Source organism: Dipodomys merriami, unplaced genomic scaffold (assembly GCF_024711535.1).
Source record: "Dipodomys merriami isolate MVZ:Mamm:240054 unplaced genomic scaffold, mDipMer1.0.p SCAF_138, whole genome shotgun sequence".
NCBI classification, from domain to species: domain Eukaryota; kingdom Metazoa; phylum Chordata; class Mammalia; order Rodentia; family Heteromyidae; genus Dipodomys; species Dipodomys merriami.
The window spans coordinates 705,190-723,204 of NW_027202693.1; positions in this window are offsets into that span (position 1 = coordinate 705,190).

Here is an 18,015-nt window from a genome sequence, read left to right on the forward strand (position 1 = left end):
TATTGACCAGTTCCTCAGATTCCCAGTTTGGGAAGAAATATTCTAAAATGACTTTAGAGTAGCTGCATGCTGTTGTCCGGTCCCAAATAAACAACAACAAAAAGCAGACAGTCTACCTGGAACGTTCGCTTCCTTCGGGTGGATTGTTATTGCATTTAGTCCCTAAATTGGATGTCATGTCTCTATCTTTTTTAAGAGTGTTTCCAACAAATGAATGGAGTAGAAAAAGTCCCTGGGCAACACAAATCGAAAATTCAATACAGCCTTGAGTCCTAACATTCCAAATTTCTACTCTTTTTCTTTTTCTTTGTTCTTTTTGTTTTATTTTGTGTTTGTCTGTGTCTGTCTGTGTGTGTGCACGCGCTGGTCCTGAGGCTTGAACATAGGGCCTGGGCGCTGTCCCTGAGATTTTTCACTCAAGGCTAGTGCTCTACCACTTGAGCCACACCTCCACTTCTGGCTTGGTGGTGGTTCATTGAAGATAAGAGTCTCATACTTTCCTGCCCAGGCTAGCTTAGAACTGTGATCCTCAGATCTCAGCCTCCTGAGTAGCTAGAATTACAGGTATGACCCACTGGCACCTGGCTTATCCAATTTTTTTACTTCTTTTTAATGATTGGAATGGAGAATCATGGGACCCAAGGATTTGATTCTAATGTGAAGTGCAAAAGACTAAAAAAATCTGATTAAGCCCCAAGTTCCCCATGCAAAATCTTCAGGAAGGACAACCCCCAGAAAACCTGAGACAGCATCAAGTCTTTCTCCAGTGTTGGAACTGGTGGCTGGTTCTTGGGATGAAGACGAGACAGAATGAGCTTGTGTTGAGGGACCCTGTTGTATGGTTGCAACTCCTCTGAGCCTAGTAGAGGTACCTTGGTGTAGCACGATGCTACCACTCACAGGCTTGGAGAAGTTCCTGGACTGATGGACACTCAGATTCCCAACCTCCCATCTCACTGGCTCTTTAGGACACAGGTCTAGGAAGTGGGATGGTGAGCCCACCCTCCCATAGCCCATCCATGGCATCGCTTTCTTTTTCTACTTTTTTTTGCCAATCATGTGTGATGAAATGTACATTCATTAACTGTGTGTTTGACACAATGCCACCACGTTCCCTTATGAATGAATGCTGACCAAAGGCTACTTATTCTGAATATATATACATATATATTTATTATTTATTTTTAAAACATACAGCTCTGAAAATAAAAAGAAAGACTAGTTGGAGCTAGATGTGAATGAAGCTAAGTGCAATATCTTGTGTGTGGGTGTGTGTGGGTATGCCACATGTGGGGCTTGAACTCAGGGCCTAGACGCTATCCCTGAGCTTTTTTGCTCAAGGTTAGCATTCTACCTCTTGAGCCCACAGCTCCACATCTAGCTTTTTTGATAGTTCATTGGCGATAAGAGTCTCATGGACTTTCCCTTCCAGGACTGGCTTCCAATGGTGATCCTCAATCTCAGCCTCCTGAGCAGTTGGGATTGCAGGCGTGAGCCATCAGTGTTAGGTTTATGTGCAATTACCTTTAAAGTTGAATCATTCCTCTTTGAGGATATATGGAAAATGGAAAATTAAGTCTGAATTTCAATCTCGCAGCTCTGTGTCTTTAATTGTAAGTAAAAAATTAAGGACTAGAGTTCATAAAAAAGAAGACTTTTCCTCAAACACTCATTATGAGTTCTCTTAAATGGTAAGAGTAGTATTTTCATCTTTTTTCCTGCTGGCTATCTTTTCTATCTTACAGCATAATCTTTTTTTTTTTAATCTGATTTTTGAAAGCATCCAGTGGATTGCTGTCTTTGACTGAAAATATATGAATGTCTACCATGTAACGTGAATACATGTCTCCTAAAATTTATCTCAGATCATATCAGGATCTTATTTATTATTGTGTGTGCATGTGTGTGTGCACATTGTGTGTGTGTGTGTGTGTGTGTGTGTGTGTGTGTGTGTGTGTGTGTGTGCCAGTACTGGGGTTTGAACTCAGGGCCTGGGCATTGTCCTTTAGCTTTCTTGCTCAAGGCTGGCACTCTCCCACGTGAGCCATATCTCCACTTCTGGCTTTTTGATGGTTAACTGGAGATAAGGGTCTCATAGACTTTCCTGGCTGGGCTGGCTTTGAATGGGATCCTTAGATCTCAGTTTCCTGAGCAACTAGGATTACAGGCATATGCTACAGGCAGTCATCTAATTTATTATTATTTATAGTCATGAAAAGTTGGCTTTCTGATTTTTGTTTGTTTTGTTGGTTGTGGGGTTTGAACTCAGGGCCTAGGCACTGTCCTTGAGCTCTTTTTTTATTTTTTTGCTCAAGGCTAGTGTTCTACCACTTTGAGCCACAGCTCCACTTGGGTTGTTTTAAAAAAAAAAACACTTTAATATTTGTAGGCCTTTTCTTTTAGGCCAGATTTAGAAATAAAGCGCAAACAGCTGCTCCTGAGGTTGTACGGCTCCCTTAGCCTGGGTTTTTGTGGTGCCTCCATTAAAGACTGCTCAGCGATGTCTTCCTTTCTGCCTGGTCTGTGTCCTTGGCTTGGACATTGCAATGATTCTTACATGTGTGCTGGGCCTGTTTGCTTGAGCCATTCAAAGGCTGGATGGTCTCATGGGGAAGGGGAGGAGAGCATGACAGACAGACCATGGACCAGGAGAAGGCATGGGCATGGATTTCACAAACACTTTGCAATTGGGAGAGATACTTTGCCAAATTGGTTTTCATTCATCCAGCATGACGAGTCTACAAAGTAAACCAATGACCCATGTTAGCCATTGCAGCTCTAAGGACAGAATAGAAGGACACCACCGAAAATTAGTAAATGTTCATATTTTCTTAAGTGGACATATATTGTGTTTGTGGACTTGTTTGTATTATAATAAAATCTAATATGGTGCGCACTGGTGTTTGGTTTGTGCATATGCATATATATGTGTGTATATATGTGTATATATATTCAAACAATTGAAGAATGCTGACTTTTTTTATGAATATTATTTTTAATTGACCAGTTATAATTGTGTACATTTACAGGGTGCAATGTAATGTTTTGATATATGTATTTAATGTGGAATGATTAAACCAAGATAATTAACCTTCCTACCACCTTTCATTTCTCTGTGCTGAGACATTTGGAACTTACTTTCTTAGTTGTTTTGCCATTTACAGTACAATAGCATTGGCTTGGTCATCTCACCACACAACCAACTGCAAAGCATATCCCTCTTGTCTAACTGAATCTTTATCTCCTTGGACAGCAGCTCCTGATCCTTTCCCTGTCTGCCTTCCTGAGCCCCTGACACCAGGATTCTGTTTCCTACTCCCATGGGTTCAAAAGGTTTAGGTTCTAGCTGAATGCTGGTGGCTCAAGCTTATAATTCTAGCTATGCAGGAGGCTAAGAATAACAGTTGAAAGCCAGCCTGGACAAGAAAGTCTATGAGACTCTTATCTCCACTAAACTACCAACAAAAATAATGGCAGAAGTGGAGCCTGTGGCTCAAGTGATAGAGTGCTAGCCTTGAGCAAAAAGAAGCTCAAGAACAGTGTCCAGGCCCTGAATTCAAGCCCCAGGAGTGGCATGCATGTGCATGCATACACACACACACACACACACACACACACACACACACACACACACACACACACACACACACACTTTGGATTCTACATATTATTTCGATAAGGTAATGTCTGTCCATACCTGTCTTGTGTCACTTTGTAGAATTTCCTCCCAATTTCAGAATACTGTTTAAAACTTTTTTTGTCATGGGGCTTGAACTCTAGGCCTGAGCATTGTCTCTCAGGTCCTCAGCTGAAGACTAGTGCTCTACCACTTGAGCCACAGCACCACTTCTGGTTTTCTGAGTGGCCTATTGGAGATAAGAGTCTCATGGACTTTCCTGTCCAGGCCAGCTTTGAACTGTGATCCTCCAATCTCAGCCTCCTGTGTAGCTAGGATTACAGGCGTGAGCCACCAGCAACCGGCTTGTTTAAAACTCTTAAATGGTTTTTCCAATAGACATTTTACTTAACACGTTAAGCTGGGAGTTAGAATATCAGAGAACCACCTGCCTCCTGTTTCACCAACTGCATTTCCAAATTGAAGAACACAGAGCTCTGCCTTTTGAAATCTTAAACTGGGTCATTCGTAGGTACACATCTGGATTCTTCTCTGACACGATCCTCTGAGACCGCACACAGCTGTAACCACAAGTAGAAATCTAGTGTTGCAGCTACCTGCTTAGACTTTGGGGTCCTATTGTCAATGGTTAACATTCCAGCAAGATTTACCAGATATGAACAAATCCTTCAAGATCTCTGAAGGATTGTCCTCATTTAGAAAATTCTGCAAAAATTTTCCCCAGTTCCCTACAAGGCAAATAGGTGTCCTCATGATCAAACACCAAAGCAACAAGTTTGCAAATGGTGTCACCTAGGGAAATACTCTTTGCTTTTTTAGTTGTACAAAGGGGGTTTCATTCAACATGATTATGATTACAACACATCTTATTGTCCACCCCCCTCATTTTCCCCTAATCCCACCCAGCCCCTTGGATGATGACCTGGCTCCATTTTCACATTTTGACATTTTCACATATTGACATTGAATATAATGACTGTATTTGCCCAGCCTTCAATGTCCTTAACCTCGCTGGGTTTCAACTTCCACAAAATGGAGTGGGTGATAATCTTCTGTAAGAAACTCTTTGGGGGCTGACCAGTGGCAGAACTTTTTAAAGCAGTCCCCTGTCCCTCGGTATATGGTGAGGATGTGGAGTCCAAAGAGGTGAATGATTTTATCCAAAATGAAGCTCAGATCACTCAACACTTCACCCTTTCCAAGACTTTATTCTACCTCCTTGCCAGTTCTGCAAGAGTCTGAGTCATTCTCCAAAAGATCACATTATTTTTATGTCCTTTTAAGAGTTGGGAATATTGCCTCGCTTTGCAACTTCTCAAACCTAGGTCACCCAAGCATGAGATAGATTATAGCAGCATCATAAGTAAAGCAGTCTGACCTTTCTCCATAAGGTAGAACATTTTTAGTGAATTCTATCAGCTCTCAAACTTGCTGTGCATTTTCCCACACAAGCCACCATCAATCCTGACAGCCACCCACAAACTATCCATCACCATCCATCCTGGCATCGACTCGGAGACAGAAAATGACTTAGAAGTTGAGGGGAAGTACAGAAAAGCAGAGACACTGACGACACAGGGCGACACAGAAGCTGCTGGCCATGGCCATGAGAATAGTTCTTAATTTTGCTCAGTAATTCAGAGAGGTGGGATAACTGAGCTGGTGGTGGCTGATAGCTCAATGATCCTTTTATCTAAGCATCCAAATGTGATGGCTCCACCTCATGGGAGTGTGGAATTAATCTGAGTAGTTACCAGACAGAGCAAGGGACAAGAGGTGGGGCTCTTGGGAGAAACAAATAATGTGAATCTCCCAGGTGTATTGAAGGAATGTGTCGCTGTTGTGCTGGGAGGAGGAGGAAGAGGAGGAGAATAAGATGGAAGGAAGGAAGGAAGGAAGGAAGGAAGGAAGGAAGGAAGGAAGGAAGGAAGGAAGGAAGGAAGAGAGGAAGAGAGGAAGGAAGGAAGGAAGGAAGGGAGAAAGAAAAATAAAGAGAAAGAAAGAAAGAAAGAAAGAAAGAAAGAAAGAAAGAAGAGGAAGGGAGGGAAGGAGAGAGGAAGGAAGGAAGGAGAAAGGAAGGAAGAAGGAAGGAAGGAAAAGAAAGAAAGAGAAAGAAAGAAAGAAAGAAAGAAAGAAAGAAAGAAAGAAAGAAAGAAAGAAAGAAAGAAAGAAAGAAAGAAAAAGAAAGAAAGAAAGAGAAAAGAAAGAAAGAGAAAGAAAAGGATGGAAGGAAGGAAGGAGGAGGGAGGGAGGGAGGAAGGAAGGAGAGGAAGGAAGGACAAAAGAAAGAAAGGAAGAATCTGGATTAATTCCAAGGAAGAACTCTTTCCAAGGATGGCTAATGCCACGAATGATTTTCTATGGGAGTTCTTAGAACCTGCTGCTCTGGACCCATTTCCGAATGGATTCCTCTATCAATCAGAAGCTTGAAGGGTACCAAGTCACACTCAAATTATTTCAGTGACAGGATTTTAACCCAGTGACTGTTACTAAGGATGGTCTGAGCAGATGAAAGAAGCCAGGAAAGCTACTGGGGCATATAGGAGTAGAAATGGAGAGTTGTTCTTCCTTTCACTTAGAGTTTGGAGGAAAGGATGCTTCTGGAGTTTGAGATGTGTTGGAATTCTGTAAGAGGGGCTTCCAGCATGGGGACTCCACACCACTGTCAGATGCAGGATACCAGAGATAGAGTGCCAAAGCCTCCCACTGGCTAGGCTCAGACAGAAGTCAGCCAGGAAGAGACAGCAGGTGGCACAACCCATCATCCCCAGGCTCCCAGAGCACCAACCAGTGGGAGAACAGACCAGGGACACAAGGAGACAGGGAGCAATTCCAGAACAGCCAGCAAAGGTTGGATCCCTGCACCATGACTATCATTAAATCCTTAAAGAGCCAAGGAAAATCTTAGAAAACGTTTAACTCAAAAAAGAAAACCAAGACCCAAGGGATCCCCTTCTCCAAAGTCATACAACCTAAATGTTAGTAGGCAAGCACTTTTCCAGTGATCTCTCTGCACAGTTAAAAAGAAAGAAAAATAAAGAGAGAAAAAGAAAGGAAAGGAGGAAGGAAGGAAGGAAGGAAGGAAGGAAGGAAGGAAGGAAGGAAGGAAGGAAGGAAGGAAGGAAGGAGAAAGAAAGAAAGAAAGAAAGGAAGGAAGGAAGGAAAGAAAGAAAGAAAGAAAGAAAGAAAGAAAGAAAGAAAGAAAGAAAGAAAGAAAGAAAGAAGAAGAGTGAAGGACGGAGGGGAGGTATGTTCTGTGTCTTCATAAGCTTGCTTGAACTCTTCACAGTTAGAATTTTTCACAGTCTTTCTCAGCTCTTCTAATGATCCAGCTGTCAACTTGAATTGGTGGAGGGATGGAAACGAAGAGGACCCAGAGCATGAGTGCTTATTTAACAACCATGGCGTTCCCAGGGACTCCTCGGGTCATTTATTTGCTTGACTGGTGTTTATTAAAATATCCTGTGTGCCATGATCTCTTCTAGGCCTCAGGATTTGTTGGTAAACATGGGTGGCAGTGCCATTCCGGTGAGAGAGATGACAGGCAAGGAAGCAAATGAGGGAATTTCAGGAACTGATAAGTGCTGGAAAGAAATCACAGTAAGTAACCAGCATCGGACAGAAACAACATTAAATCACTCATGGAAGGTCCAAGGGAATCCAAACAAAAAGGAGAAGTGGTAGTGTGCAAGTGACAGTTTTGAGCAAAAAGCCCAGGGAGGATGTGAGACCTGCGCTCAGGCCTCAGTACAAAAAGAAAAATAGTATTCATTTGGTTTATGGTTCTAGATCCCAGGAAGTCCAAAGTGAGGACATTGTCTCTACATCATAACATGGCACAAGATGCGATGTGTTAACAGAGCAAAAGAGAACCAAACAGCCTTCAATCTGGGTGGTGCCTGTGGCTTACACCTATAATCCTAGTTACCCAGGAGGCTGAGCTCTGAAGATTGCAGTTTGAAGCCAGCCTAGGCTGAGAAGCCCAGGTGAGACTTATCGCAATTAACCAGCAAAAAGCCAGAAGTGGTACTGTGGCTCAAGTGATAAGAGTGTTAGCCTTGAGCAGAAAAGCCATGTGAGAGTGTGACATCCTGAGTTCAAGAACTAGTAAAGCAGGCTGGGAAGGTGGCTCAGTGGTAGAGTGCTTGCCTTGCATGCATGAGGCCCTGGGTTCAATTCCTCAGCACCACATAAGCAGAAAAAGCCAGAAGTGGCGCTGTGGCTCAAGTGGTAGAGCGCTAGCCTTGAGCTGAAGAGCTGAGGGATAGCGCCCAGGCCCAGAGTTCAGGCTCATGACTGACAAAAAAAAAAAAAAAGAGCTAGTAAAGCACAGAGAAAAGAAAGAAAGAAAGAAAGAAAGAAAGAAAGAAAGAAAGAAAGAAAGAAAGAAAGAAAGAAAGAAAGAAAGAAAGAAAGAAAGAAAGAAAGAAAGAAAGAAGGGAGGAAGGGAGGGAGGGAGGGAGGGAGGGAGGGAGGGAGGAGAGGGAGGAAGAAAGAAAACAGGGGAGCCAGGTGCTAGTAGTTCACACCTGTAATCCTAGCTACTCAGAAGGCTGAGATCTGAGGATCATGATTCAAAACCAGCCCAGATAGGAAAGCAGGAAAATCCATGAGACTCTTATCTCCAGTTTTCAGAAACCCAGAAATGGTGCTGTACTAGAGTGCTAGCTTTGAGCAAAAGAGCTCAGGGACAGCACCCAGGGCCTGAGTTCAAGTCCCATGACCAGAAAAAAAGGAGAGGGAGGAGAAAGGCATGCACACATAATGCTGCGGGCAAAGGGACCAAAGACCCCGAAATGGGAATGAGCTTGCGTGTGGGTGGGGCGAATAGAAAAGACTAGAATGGCTGAGTCTTTGTGATTCAGCCAAACAAAAAAGGGGGGAGCAGGCAAGAGCCAAATGGCATAGAGCTTTGTCAACACTCCTTCACAGCTTGGAGAGAAAGCTTCAAAGGTGTCTTAGCGAAGGACGTGACAAGTTCTTCTCATCTGACTCCTGCCAGCGCATCTTGGAAGAGGGCTGGTGCCTCTGATTTTTAGCTGAGAGCACTGAATCTCATGGGGGTTCCACTAAATGTGCTCAAGATCACAGTGGAAATGGCTGGGTTTTTACATAAGCCCAGAGTCATTGCAGTAGACACCCCTACCCAGGCATTCATTGACATGGACATGATTCAGTAGTTTGGTCCCGAAGCTTTTTCTGCCATCCAAGATTAATCTTTAGGTTAAAGTCATCCTCTACTACAATTAATGAGGAATACAAAGTCATCCTGGGAAAATACTGAATGGTTCTACTTCAAGACCCAATTGATGTCCTGGAAGAAATCAGGCTGAGAATCGCTCGACAGGTTGTAGATCATCTAAGACAGATCCCCACAGTGAGGTAAATGCTTCTCTAAAGCTCTCCTGCATGACTGTCAATAATATCTTCTGTGTCGATCATTTTGCAAATGCTTTCCCAACACCGATTTGAATTCTTGGTCTTTCTCCAGTTTAGGCACTGGCTCTTTAAACACTAGGACCTGTGCCTCTGTCCAAGGTGCTGAAACCATTAGGCTGTGACTTTGATTGAGATCGACCTGTGCTTTAAGGAAATGTATGTGAACAGGCCGACTTGCACTCCTCCTTCCCATAAAAGAAGGCTTCCGACACAGCATTATTTATTGTGTGGGAATTGTTCAGACAAGATTTATCACAGAATCCAGTTCTACTGGAATTCTGCACCTCAAATCATAGTCATTGATCAAGCAGCTGCTTTACCCATAAATCGCAGCTCCCAACCCACCTCATTTTTAAAAAATAATAATTTAATCTGTATTTTAACCAGATCCAGATGATGGTAAAGTTTGAGTAGCTTCCATCCGCTAGTAGTGCACTTTAAATTAGCAGTTTTGGGGCTGGGAAGGTGGCTCAGTGGTAGAGCGCTTGCCTTGCATGCTCGAGGCCCTGGGTTCGATTCCTTAGCACCACATAAGCAAAAAGAAAAAAAAGCCGGAAGTGGCGCTGTGGCTCAAGTGGTAGAGCACTAGCCTTGAGCTGAAGAGCTGAGGGACAGTGCCCAGGCCCAGAGTTCAGGCCCCACGACCGGAAAAAATAAAAATAAATAAATAAATAAATTAGCAGTTTTGCACCCTTGGGGAGTGTTAGAAATTCTCTCGACACCAAAAAGCCAGCCAGAAATATTCTTTGAAGCTCCTCAGATGATTCCAACAGAAATGCAAGATGGAGAATTTCTTCATGTATGGGAAGCCAATTATCTGACATAGATAGACAGAAATCACTAAAACAGATGACCAAATGTCCCCATAATTCCTACCACACATTTTTGTTGAAAATAGCGGTTGACAGGCCAGGTACAGTGGCTCATGCCTATAATCCCAGCTACTTGGGAGACAGAGGTTACCAGATAGAAAGTTAGTTAGATCTAATCTTAACCACCAAGCTGTGCATGTTGGTATTGCCTGTAATTTCAGCTATACAGGAGATGGAAGTAGGAGGATTTCAGCTCAAGACAAGCCCTAGGGCAAAAGTCCAAGCCAACTCAGGCTAAAAAGAAAAGGAAAGGAAAATAAACCCACAAGACCCTATATGGAAAATAACTAAAGCAAAGGACTAAGGATGTGGCTCAAATGCAAGTGATAGAGCATTTGTCTTGCAAGTATGAGGCTCTGAGTTCAAACCCCAGTATTGCAAAGAACAAAGATGATACTCAAATCAGATGATACTCAAATCAGCGTCATGCAGATTCAAGTTCAAATCCGGGTTCCACCCCTTTTCAGCTGAGTGACATTAGAGAAGTTACTTGCCCTCTGAGCTTCTGCCACATCATCCATAAAATGGGAACTACAGTGTTGATTTCCAAAGAGAGGTGAAAATTCAGCATGGGTTTGAACCTATCAAGGAAATCCATGATTACTTCCTTGTCCCTGGAATGGGTACTAGAAGAAGACTGCATCCTCCATCCTATTCTTTGGGTTGGAATTGATGATAAAAAAAAAATAGTTTATCCATGTCATGTTCCAGCTGTCTCTGCTTTGGAGGAGGCCCATCAGGCATTGCTGTTGGCCCATGACAGTCTCTGGGAAAAAACACACAGCATGAAAACTTTGAGAGAAAGAGGCGGCCCGTTCCATTCTTATACTCCATTTCAATACTATGAAACGTGGCTCCCAGCTTCCTCCTCCTAATTTTCATCCATGGCTCTTAGGTTGCCCTGGGAAGGAAGCGGAGGGCAGCAGAAGACATCCTATTGAGGTTATTATCACCTGGCTCCAGTGGTTTTCTTTAAAGCAAATAGTCCTGTTGCTACAGCTCACCTTCCTTTCCTGGGTCAAGTGCCCCTCCACGGCTCTGGGAGAGGACAGAAATACTCCTCAGCTGGAGACAAGGGCTCCTTGTTACTATAAATTAGTCTTCTAAATATCTGATTTCCCAGATGCTGTAAGGACATGACTCTCTGCTGCTCTGTGTGTGGTGTGGTGTGTGTGCCTCTTAGTGTATCTGGTTGTCTGGGGCATCATGATGGTGTGCTGTGACATGACTTAGAAAGGCCATAACTGTGAGGGGAAAGGGCAGGATCTCCCCCCCCCCCATAAAGGAGTGAGGTCACCATGGCAAATCATTCGAGGGAAAGGCAGGTCATCAGGCAGGGGGAGAAAGGCAGGAGAGAAGGCTCAGCTTCTCTCTCCCCCTTGACTTAGATAGTCTAGGTGTCTCCCTGTGTTTTCCTGAGTTGAGGATGCCAAAAAAACAGGACTTTACACTGGAGGAAAGGAAATGATTGGGGCAAGCTATTCCTCCAGGGACCCCATTAACCAGATCCATCTACCTTGAAATTGGGTTTGTGGCTATCTAGCTACAGTCTCGACCTTTAGCTAAGTTCTGTTGAATATTCTACCTTGCCACGGTCGAACAGGAAGGTTAAGGGGATATCCCTCAGCTGGGGGTGTAGCTCTATTTCCCCCATTGGGAGATAGCAGGGTGAGGGCCAAGTTGGACAGGTTCATCTAACAATCGATCCCATCACCACACAGCTCCACATGCCGACACCCCCAACCCAGACCACTTGATTGGATATTTGTTTTGATGCCAGAGGTTATGCTAGCTCTTTGCTCGCATAATGATTTTATTAATGATTCCATGGACTTTTCAAAGGCAATTACTGTTGTATTTTCTGTGGCCTAACCTCCCTCAAGGAAGATCTTGATTAATTCAGAGAGAATTCTCACAGAGAGACTCCTTTCTCCTTCGAGGATGGTAAACAGGTTCTAAATGTTGATTTGTTCCCACCTCGTGACAGAGCAGACATTGTTGATTGTGCTACTAATAGTTCCCTTGATGATAAGAACAATGCTTCTCACACTAATAGATTTAACATTTTACTTTTATATTCTGGACATTGAACACATTATTTTCGTCCTATTTTTTTTAAGCTTTTCAAGGGCTGCTCAGACAATTAACCAACTCAGGAAACAATGATTGCTGTGAGAAATCAATGATGTTTTCAAAGGCTTTGGCATTTGGGGGGGAAAGGAAAGAATGACTCAGCAGGGCGCTTGCTAAATTCCAAAAAGTTGTGTCGTTTCCAGAACACAGAAAAACTTGACTGATTTAGAGAGGTTTAGGATGAACCGTGAATTCGATGAACTACTTGCTGGGGATGTTTTTCAGAAAGGGATTCCTGACAGCATCCAATGCGGGGTGACTTCAGTCCCCTTCTGTCACTGCCATGATGTCCCACAGCCCTGCTCACTGCTTCATTCCAGAAAACTGCATCCTCTGCGATTAAACGCTGTCCCCTACTTGCCACACAGCCATTTGACTTCCCAAGTTGTAGCTTCAATAGCGCTGGACCCCCATTAGGAGTCAGGCATGGTGGTACGTGACTGTAATCCCAACACTCAATCAAGGGGCTAAAAGACTGAGTTCTAGGAGAACCTGGGCTACAAGTGGGGACCACAAAACAAAGGAGAAAACAAAACAAAGGAAGAGAGAGGGAGAGGGAGAGGGAGAGGGAGGGAGGAGGGAAAGGGAAGAAGGCAAGAGGGAGGGATATTTTTAAATGTTGATCTCACAGCAAGAGAGAGCAGAATAGTCATTCATGAGGGAGTAGGAGAGAGAGTGGGGGTGGGGAGAAGTTATATTACAAAATGATAGCCAGCTAGAAGCATATTCTGGTGTTCCACTGCATGGTAGGTGGGTCTAGTCGATCAATATATACTTCAAACAGCCAGAAGCAAATATCTCTCATGTCCCACTATAAGGAATTGATACAGTGGAGGTGATGGACAGAAAAGGTAAGATAACAAATGTAAAACAAGCATGGTTCTTGTGTGTTGAGTGTTGTGTGTTGCTGGTGTGTCACATACCTGGTGTGAGGGTGTGAGGGAAGTGTGTGCTTTCAGTTACTTTTGGAATCATGGAAATTCAAAGAGCCCTTTCAGGAGGGAAGCTGATGAGAGCTATTCTTGTCTTAGATGTGCACATTCAACATTTGACTCAGCATTCATATTTCTGTGATTGTTGATGGACCTACAAAGATAGCTCAGCCTTATTCAGTAATGACAAAGTATCAGCACTCTCCAGAATGCCCATCAGTAACTCGTTAAATGAGTTATTGTAACCTCTATAAAATAGAACGTTGCATAGCCAATAGAAAAACAATGGGTTAGATCATGCAGCCATAATCATGGCTACATTATGTAGCTTATATAATATAATCCATCTTGCTTTTAAGGGGAAAAATACAATGTGTGTGTATGTGTAGGGGGGTGTAGACAAATAGACAGATGTCTAAGAGTGACCTCCAAATGTAAACATGAGAAAGTAAAATTGTAAAATATTCTGGTGCCTTTCACTATATAAGTCATAAATACCCAATTTAGTTCATGCTTTTTTCAGCAGTAATGCATCTGTTTTATTTTCCAAACAACCACATTTATAGTTTGGGTGGGTTTTGTAATATTGTTTTCTGTATGATTTATGAGCAAGCCTGAAAATGAGGGTATAAGATCTCTAGTAAATTTGCATCACTCAAAAGACTACAAAAATCTTTTATTCTGAAGAACTTTATGCTAACTCTCAATAGCTATACTGATGAAATGACTTTTGGGAGGTGAATAAACAAACAGATGCATGGATGGATGTCTGGATATATGGGGGGTACAAAAATGGATGCATGGATGGGGGTACACAGATGAATGCATGGCTACATGGATGAATACAAGAATGGATGCATGGATGGATGAGTGTGTGTATGGATGCACACAAGGATGGATGGTTGGACAGAGGCATGGATAGATGCATGGATGAATACATGGATGGATGATACACGGATGAGTGAATGAATGGGTGTATGGACAAAGGCATGGATGCATGAATGAATACAAGAATGGATGTGCATATGGGTGAGTGTTTGGGTGATGTATGCAAGGATGTCTGCTTGGAGAGAAGCATGGATGGATGGATGCATGCATGCATGCATGCATGGACAAATGGATACTCAGTTCTCATAGGCCAGTTGTTTTCCTTTTCACTGATGATCTGAATAATTCAAGATGGAAAGCCAGTCTGGAGCAGGTGGGCCTCCAAAATGGTTAGGGTTACCAGCTACCTTGGACTTAGGAGCCTGATTCTTACAAGCAAATGACCTGATGAGGGTCCAGGTCAGGTGAGGACACAGCAGCCACTGTGCTTTATTGAAGATAAACCTCGCCTCCCTGGAGGTTTCTTAGTGTTCCTCCAGCACAGAGCTCCATGAGCCCAAGGCTAGCTCTGTGACCTAAGCCAGTAGATGTAAGGGAACACAGGAATGAATCCAGGGAACAGAGGCAACGTCTGACCTGATGAAGTCTGCTGGGGAGGCGGCAGGTTGTGTGGGAGATTAGCTTTTCCTTCCAATTTATACATCGACTGCTAGGGTTCAAAAAGGAACTAATGGTTGCCCTCATCTCACAGTTCAGAAAAAGCCCTTCCCTTCCTATGCCCTAGACTAGGAAGAGCTATAGTAAAAAATGTCCTGTTTGTCATGATGGCCACATTTTTTTGGTCCCATGCCTCACACAGGTCCCCTGCTGATATTTCTGGAAGCGATTGTGGGATTGCTTTTGACCAGTTCTCCATCTGCCAGTTCTAGTCTCCATACAAACAGTTCCTCATCCGTCTTCTCTTGTCTTCCTATAGATTATTCCTCTCATCTCCATGTGGACAGTTCCCCATGCCTCCTCTCTTTTCCAAGGTCTTCCTTGTTGATGTCTCCTACTCATGAAGAATTTATCAGGATCTTCCCACTGCCACGACTGACAAAGGCCACCAGGACCCCCCCTCCCCCCGCCAGGGGATAAAAGTCATGTCACATTTCAAGCAGAGATGAGAAAACATCATCTCTCAGGTCTGGTCACCTTGGCATATATTTCATTAAAAAATATAAAGAGTTGAGTCATAACAGGCAAAGTCTGGATGGTTCATATATACTATTATGGAAATAATATAAGAACCCAAATGGAGATACTAAATGCTAAACTTTTGATAGCGATCACTTATTAAGCAAGAGAGAGAAAAATAACAAGAGAACGGACACAAGAGCAGCAACTCCATCTAACAGGTTTCATTACTTCAGAAAAAAAGTGTCAAGATACTGTATAGGTGAATGGTCTTTTGTTTCTCCTCAATCTCTGTGCAGTTACAATTTTTTTATAATCATGTGGCAGATACATCCTAAAGTAACCCCCAGGGGGTTTTATACAATAGCCTGCTGCCCCTTGAATGCACAAGTAACCTTGTGACTAGATTGTTTTCAATGTATAGTTTTAGTTTTATTAGCATAAGACTAGAGCGTGAGATTTCAGGACATGTACACAACGTGTAATGATCACATTGGAGTAATTGGAACATCCATCATCTCAGACATTTATCATTTCAAAACCATCTCTGTGAGCTATTTTGAAATAAGTCAATTAGTTATTGTCAGCCAGAGTTAATCCTACTGAGCTATAGAACATTAGTCGCTGTTTCTCCACATCCAGCTCCATCCCTGTCCCCATTAACCATCTCCTCTCCATCATCTTCCTCCATACCATGTCCAGGCTCTGGACAAGTATCCTTCTATTTTCTGCATTTAACTTCCATCTACCAACATTTTGCCTTCTCCATACGAGTGAGAACATCAGGGTGTTCATGTTCATTCGTGACAGTCAAGGCAATCATTCCCAGAGGTAAATTATTGCACAGAAGAAAAAAGATAGGATGCCCTTCCCATGTTTGCTTTGTGATTTGTGATTCTCTGCCTTAACAGACTGGACAAAAGACTCTTTCTGACTTTGAAAAATAAGATAGTGTCCTATAAGAGGTCCAGGCAGCAGGCTACTGTCCTCTAGGACCTAAGAGCTGTCCCCTAGTAGACAGCAACCAGAAGCCTGGGCCTGTAAACAAATAAACTCTAGCTGCATCCTGACCAAACTTGGGATGAAATTTGCTCTTGGTCGAGACAGCAGATGAGAACACAGCCCAGCTAATCCTTCGATTGTGACCTGCATTAGCCAGCTTCCCATGGATGTGAAAAAAACTAACAAAAAAAATCACTGAAAGGAAGTAATAATTTATTTGGGTTCATACTTTTAGAGATTTCAGTCCATGGGTGATTGACCCATGTTTTGGGAAACTGAGACAATGCAGAACACCTTGGTGGACAATGTGTGGTGAAACAAAGCTGCTCAGCTCATAGAAGCCAGGAAGTAAAGAAGAGTTCAAGGTCCAGGGTCCCAGTGTCCCTGAGAGAACGCTCCTCCATGACCTCACTCCCTTTTAGTAGGTTCTTAAAGGTTCACAAACTTCTTAAAGGTTCCACCACCTCCCACAGGCTAGAAAGCAGGCCTGGAATATGTGAGCCTTTTTTTTTTTTGGAGGGAGGTGAGGAGGACACTCACAGTCCAAAGTATAGCAGAACCTTCTCAGTCCCAGAACTCAAAGAAACTGAGTTCCTAAGTGTGTGTTGTTGAATGCCACTGAATATATGGTTATTTGTATCAGAGAGCAAATGCAAAGCAGATTTCTATGGAAGGAAAGAAGCAGGAATTCAGAAGATCTTCATAAATTATGACTGGTGTTTCCATGATTCAACAGGAAGTAATTTAACATACAAATGCTCCAATGGCTGAGGTCAAGGATGGGCAATCCATTCATCTCCATCAGAATCTGAGCACACATCAGTCTAGAGGAAGAGCTGGAGTAACCCTGACACCACCAGTCACCTGGAACTCCTGTGTCGCATTTATACAAGCTGATGCTAAGTGAAAAATCTCTTCACATTTAGTGATCTCTGGATTCCTTCATGCAACATAATACTTTTGAAGTATTGCATTCATTCCTTTTTCATTGTGGCTTATTTTTCCATCATCTGTCTATACATTGACTGTAGATACTTTTTGGAAAATACCTAGGTGATCAGAAGTGGCACTATGGCTCAAGTTGTAGAGTGCTAACCTTGAGCGAAAGAAGGTTAGGGACAATGCTCAGGCTCTGAGTTGAAGTCCCAGGACCAGCACACACACACACACACACACACACACACACACACACACACACACACACACACACACACACACACACACACACACACACACACACACACACACACACACACACCGAAAATGACCTAAGTGCTCTCAGGTACAACATAGATTAAAAGACATTGACCTAAGCCATGTCATTATGAATATAAATGAACATTTGATACCTATAAGTAAACTTAATTTTCCTCTCATTAAATGAGTAAGAAATAAATGAATGCTAAGCAATTACATTTTGGAGGTATTTGTTACTGCAGCATATCTTTGCCTGCCCTGGCTGATACAATAATGACTATGAAAAAGTGACTGAGCAACGTTTGTAAGAGCCACAACATTTGCATAGAAAAATCTACGTATGGATGTAAAATCAAAGAGAAAAGGTGTTCAGTCTGCTTAAATATAGACAAGCCAGCCGGGTACCAGTAGCTCAGTCCTGTAATCCTACCTACCCAGGACGCTGAGATCTGAGGATCAAGGTTCAAAGCCAGGCCAGGCAGAAAAGTCTATGAGACTCATCTTCAATTCATCACCAAAAGAACCAGAAGTGGAGCTGTGGCTCAAAGTGGTAGAGCACTGCTGGCCTCAAGCAAAAATCCACTCAGAGACAGCACCCAGGTGAACCAGGACCAGCACCAAAAGAAGTCAAAAAATAGCCAAGCAGTGTCAGGTCTAGTAGGAAGGTATCCATGTGGCTTCATTTCTCTGCTGGACACGGGGCGGCTGGGTGGACCTCCTCTCTCCATGCCCACTTCCTCATCTGGTACATGGATTAAGGGGAGCATCCATTGTGTCGAGTGGTAATGGATGTAAAATG